Source organism: Crinia signifera, chromosome 4 (genome assembly GCF_055691185.1).
Source record: "Crinia signifera chromosome 4, ASM5569118v1, whole genome shotgun sequence".
Taxonomy (NCBI): Eukaryota; Metazoa; Chordata; class Amphibia; order Anura; family Myobatrachidae; genus Crinia; species Crinia signifera.
Window position 1 is genome coordinate 145,860,212 of NC_139220.1, and position 6,000 is coordinate 145,866,211.

A 6,000-nucleotide genomic window follows, 5' to 3' on the forward strand; every position below is an offset into this window, starting at 1 on the left:
TTATTTGAAGAAGACATTTAATACCATGTTCTCATTGCCGCCCCTGCAAAATCCCAGGTTTTTCTTGACGGATTTTTGGCGGGGCACAGAGCTTCTCAGCTCAACAGACCCCCTTCACACTGCACCTCAGAGCCGAGAATTTCCCGTGTCTGCCCCTTTCACACTGCTTTCCATGGTCTGCCTTCCACTTAGTGTGTGGAATGTACTAGCAGCTTTGATTGGCTGTTGGGACATTTGTACAAATTGCTGTGATTGGTTGTTTTTAAAAATGCTTTAATTGGTTGACTAAAGATGATGTCATTTTAAATAGGCCATTTTTCACCAGCACACTGCATATATTTTATCATGGCTATTACAACATTTATTAAAATATGAATAATAACTCCAAGACATTTATGTTTTTATGTACATATTTTATTCATATGTACATTAAACTGATTTTGACTATATACGTACTTGTACATAGATAAACAATTTGTATGTCAAAATATATGTAAAATAATATTAAGCATTATCACATTTAAATAATGCCTAACATTAAATCTGAACAGACCCGCTGAACAGACATATAAAGAAAATACTGTAACCAGCTTAAACAGTTTTACAACTCTTGCTAACAGGGGTAGTAAAGGCTTTGGCCAGATGCAGGCTGCTGGTCACTATGTGGAGCAGCTGCAAACTCAGGTGCACGCCGAGTATTTGCTGGGTGTGCTGTTCCAGCAGAATACTCAGGGACCTGCCGAGGATGTGGTGGAGGGTGTGCTGTGCCAGCAGAATACTCAGGGGCCTGCCGAGGATTTGGTGGAGGGTGTGCTGTACCAGCAGAATACTCAGGGGCCTGCCGAGGATTTGGTGGAGGGTGTGCTGTACCAGCAGAATACTCAGGGGCCTGCCGAGGATTTGGTGGAGGGTGTGCTGCACCAGCAGAATACTCAGGGGCATGGGGAGGATTTGATGGATGGCATGCAGTTCCAACTGAATACTCAGCGGCATGCGGAGGAATTGGTTGATGGTGTTGTGTTCCAGCCGGATACTCTTGAAAATTATGTGGCACTGGTGGAGGCTGTGACACACTGTGTGCTGCCATGCTTCCTTGGACTGGGGGGTAAAAATTGGGTTGCCCTCTGCTATACATTTGATAACTACCCTCAAAAGAATTACATGGTGGCTGGGGCTGTGCATAGCCTTGTGTTCTATTGAAAAGGCTATTAAGGAACTGCAACTGAGTTTCTCTATTTTCCCGATTTATACGCTCATGCATACCAACAATTGCTGAAATGAAAGAGTTCTGTAGCTCACGCTCATTGTCCATAAATCGCTGGAGGCGTGCATCTTCATGTGTTTGCATAGATTCATCCATTTCCTTCAGATGCTCCATCATTACGGCGGTCATTGTCTTTGTGGCTTGTTCCATATTTGTGGCCCGCTTCTTCCGTTGTGGAACATTGTAAACTATGGGAAGAACAAACACAATACATTAGTACAGTAGCCTACAATGTTGATGTTTCAGTACCTTTCAAATTTACATTGTTGGTAGCCATACACTAGGAACCCGTCATAAGGACTGCATACCGGGTTCAGGCTGGTAAGGGGGGGGAATGCAGCAGACTTAATATTCAGAGGTGTTAGCAATGTTGCTGCCAGGCCTTATTCAGATCCCTAATATACACATACATGTTTGTGTTCATTTGTTAAAAATACATAAATTAAAAAGCAGTGTGGTCCCAAACATGCTTGAGGCCTATTCCCTCCTGCACAATAGCTACATGCTGCAACATTTTCTATGTTTATAAACTGTGGACTGTGTTATATAGGTATGTGGATATTTAAGACAAAAACTTACTGTTACTGTGTAACTGCGGACATGTAGTATTGTTTTGCTGCGTCGATTCATGCCCATCCCTACTGCCTTCAGCACGGTGCCCTGTTCCAGACGCAGATGGGGACGGTGATGGTGGTAGCTGGCCACACGGTGGCCACATGGAGGACAGCAGCAGCCTCGTCATGGGAGGGTTTTTAATCAGAGACAGCACTGAGCATGTCAGGTCTCTCTCTCTCTCTCTCTCTCTCTCTATATATATATATATATATATATATATATATATATATATTTATATTAAATCCAAACCCTGCAGTTACCCATTGACCAAGCTTATACTGCCTTTACTCTGTGTTTTGTAATATTCTCCTGTGCAGTTTGCTGCCAGTAAGTGGGAGGGGGCCCCCTTTCTAAAATGACCCGCCTCCCCCTAAGGCTTAATCGTGCTCTGTCAACACCCCCTGACCACCCCCTATTCCTGGTCCATGGTCTCTGTTGTGTGACCTGGCTGCTCCCTCCCGGAGTAAGTATGATTCTATTTCCACACTTTTATCAGTTTGTCATTGTATTAAAAGAATTGTGGTAAAAAGAAAATGTTTCTAAAAAAATCAACAACCTGTAGAACAATCACCATACATGAATTTAAAGTACAATATATTTATTAATCTCTTTCTACATCCAGAGGACTCAATAGAAATTTGGCATTTCAGTTCTCTTAGTAACTTTCAAAACAGCCCCCCAAAATACATTTATTTCCTAAGACATCTATTCACTGGTTTGTAGAATCATGTCACTCCAAAAACTTGTCTTAATAACTAGCTTTTGCAAGCTGTACATATTATGTTTATGTTCAACATGATTTCCTATTTTACATTATGATTCAGAATGGTCAAAGTACATTTGTGGTAGTATGCCGAAAAACAAAAAACAATTACCTGTCATTATGATTTATTAATACTCTACCGAAGCTAATTCAGCTCTACTGGCTCCTAGGTACAAGAGATAACAAGAGGGGATATTCATATGTATGACCCAACTAGCTATTCTCATATGTGCAGCTCCACTTACACTTTCAGTTCCACTTAGCACAAAAAAAGGAATTGTAAAATAATTTAAAAAAATATGTAAAAATGAATTTGCAACAATTTGACCATTGAAAATATATTTTATTCAAAGTATGAATATTTGTTTAATTTATTCTTCTGTTACTGCTATCATGAGAGGATGGTTGGCACAAGCATTGTACGGGTACATGTACAATTATGATTATTGTTAAATAAGCTTTCCAATTAGGCTTCCATGGGGAACCTGATTCCGATGAAATCCAGAATAATGCTTCACACTGTGCACAATGTGTCAGTGTAATAGGCAATAGAAGGGCTTTTATGCTGGTAACTCTCCCCAGCCATAGAACTACTTGTGCCAGTAGTAATCCTTTTATATAGCACCAACTGAGTCATTTTACAGGCAGTACTAGAAATATTACAGGAGCTAATTGGTTGGTACTTTATATCTTTCCTCATAGTAGTGGTGAATTTTCCATTAGGCAAGTGAGGCATTTGCCAAGTGGCGGCACTTGGAAGCTTGTGTTAGTACTGTAAGTCTGACTGTACCAGTAACTGCAACATATTTCCACTGTACAATATACAATATACAATATACAATATACTGTAGGGCTATGTTGGTTTGTTCGCAGCGGGTAAGGATTCATCTCGTTCTTTTTTAGAAACATGGGGTGAGATTTAATAGGATGAGAGATTCAGAAAGTGAGATATTTGGGAAGAAATCTCCAGTTTTTTTAAAGCGGCAATCATTTACACTTCAAAATCAAACTGGTTTTGCAGTGTAAATGATTGCCGCTTTAAAAAACCTGGAGATTTCTTCCCAAATCTCTCACTTTCGGAATATCTTATCCTATTAAATCTCACCCATTGTCTTTTAGAAGTACAGTATCTTTTTTACCAGCATATGTTTGTTTTGTATAATAAATTGGAATATACTTTTCAACCTATTCTCTGGCGGCTGTTGAAATAATCACACCCATCCACTTTCCGATTACAGCATGGAGCCACAGAGGAAAGGTGTTCCCAAAAGCCCATAGCAGTGCTGTGAGTATCACATTGAAGATTGTATGTCAAACGTAGCATTTACTGAGATTCATACATCCAACTTGTTTGTAACACGAGCTTTAACAAAATATGTGACCTTAGATTTAAGCCGTGATTCTTGACAAATGTGGGGAATTAGGGAGATGTTTTTCCAAAGCACATTGACACTCATGTTTACTTTCTTTTTATTTTGTTTAGGCTATTTACGCTACTAAAATAGTCATGTATACGAGCGATTTGCTGGGATGACTAAATACTAACCAACTCCTTAAATACAGTCATTGACATTTCAGACATTAGTGGAAGCTAACAATGGAGCGCAGGCAGGTCTTAAGCTAGAAAGACATTAATCAGGGTTCATACAAAGGTTTTATTTTCATGCATCTGCTTTGGAAATGGTGCCATCTGTAAAGCATGCTGTTTTCTTGGATCTACTATATTATATTCCATGTGGCTTTTGTTATACTAAATCTATTTGTATGGTACTAAAAAGTAATTACAGCCATTCAGAAACACTCCTTGCTTTAAATTATCTGCTGTGTGTAGGATTGGCTGTGCAGAAAATCCACTGTTCATTCTGCAGCACTTGTGTTTGACAGTTACACAGACAGAAAGCATTATTGTACCTTTTTTTCAGAACACTAATCACCAATCGGCAGAGGACAATAAAACCTGATAAAATACATATTCTTATATCATTCTTTTATATGAAAACGGATAATCAGAATTTTTGTTTTGTTTTGAAAAACAAGTGCTTTGAATTTTTTTTGTAACTAACTTATTGTTTGACTCTAAAATAACCAACAAGCTAAGATGGCAAATTCAGACAGTCTGAATCCTACAGTAAATTGAGTCTTTAAAATATTATATTTCAGTATGTTAACATGAATGGACTTGACACTACTAAAAACTAGAGATGTGCGGCGGCCACTTTTTTGGGTTTTGGTTTTGGTTTTGGATCTGGATCTCCCTTCGTGTTTTGGATCTGGATTGGTTTTGGCAAAACCACCCTTGTGGGTTTTGGTTTTGGATCTGGATTTTTATGACAAAATGCTAAAAATGGCTAAAATAACAGAATTTGGGCCTGTTTTTGCCCCTAAAGTATTATTGACCTCAATAACATTAGTTTCCACTCATTTCTAGTCAATTTTGATCACTTCACAGCTTACAAAATTGTTTTCATTTACTGTAGTTGGGCCAAAAGGGTATACCGAGGTAGCTGGATAACTAAGCTAAGCGACAGCAGTCGGCATCACATACATGTGGACCTTACACTTCCAACCTGGCAGAGCGGCACTGCAGGGGCAGACAGGGTGGCAGTTTAATAAACTATCCCAAAAAAAGAGAAATGCTCCAAACAGCAAATACAAAGAGGTATCGGCCTTGTCATGACTGGTGGTAGCAGCTTCAGCACTCCCACTATTTCCTCCTCCATCATCCTCCAAAAATGTGTTTTTATTTTATTTATTACTTTTATTTCTTTTTCTTACTTTACACTGGACACAGCCTGTCACACTGGACACAGCCCCTTGGACACTGGACACTGCCCCTGGACACAGCCCCTGGACACTGCCCCTGGACACTGGACACAGCCTGTCACCCTGGACACAGCCCCTGGACAATGGACACAGCCTCTGGACACAGCTCCTGTACACTGGACACAGCCGTCACACTGGACACAGCCCCTGGACAATGGACACAGCCGTCACACTGGACACAGCCTCTGGACACCGCCCCTGGACACAGCTCCTGTACACTGGACAATGGATATATGTCACGCTGGACACTGGATATATGCCGTCACACAATGGTTAGATGTCACACTGGCCACTGGATATATGTCGTCACACTAGACGCAGGATATATGTCGTCACACTGGACACAGGATATATGTCGTCACACTGGACACAGGATATATGTCGTCACACTGGACACTGGATATATGTCGTCACAGTGGACACAGGATATATGTCATCACACTGGACACAGGATATATGTCATCACACTGGACACTGGATATATGTCGTCACACTGGACACTGGATATATGTCGTCACACTGGACACTGGATATA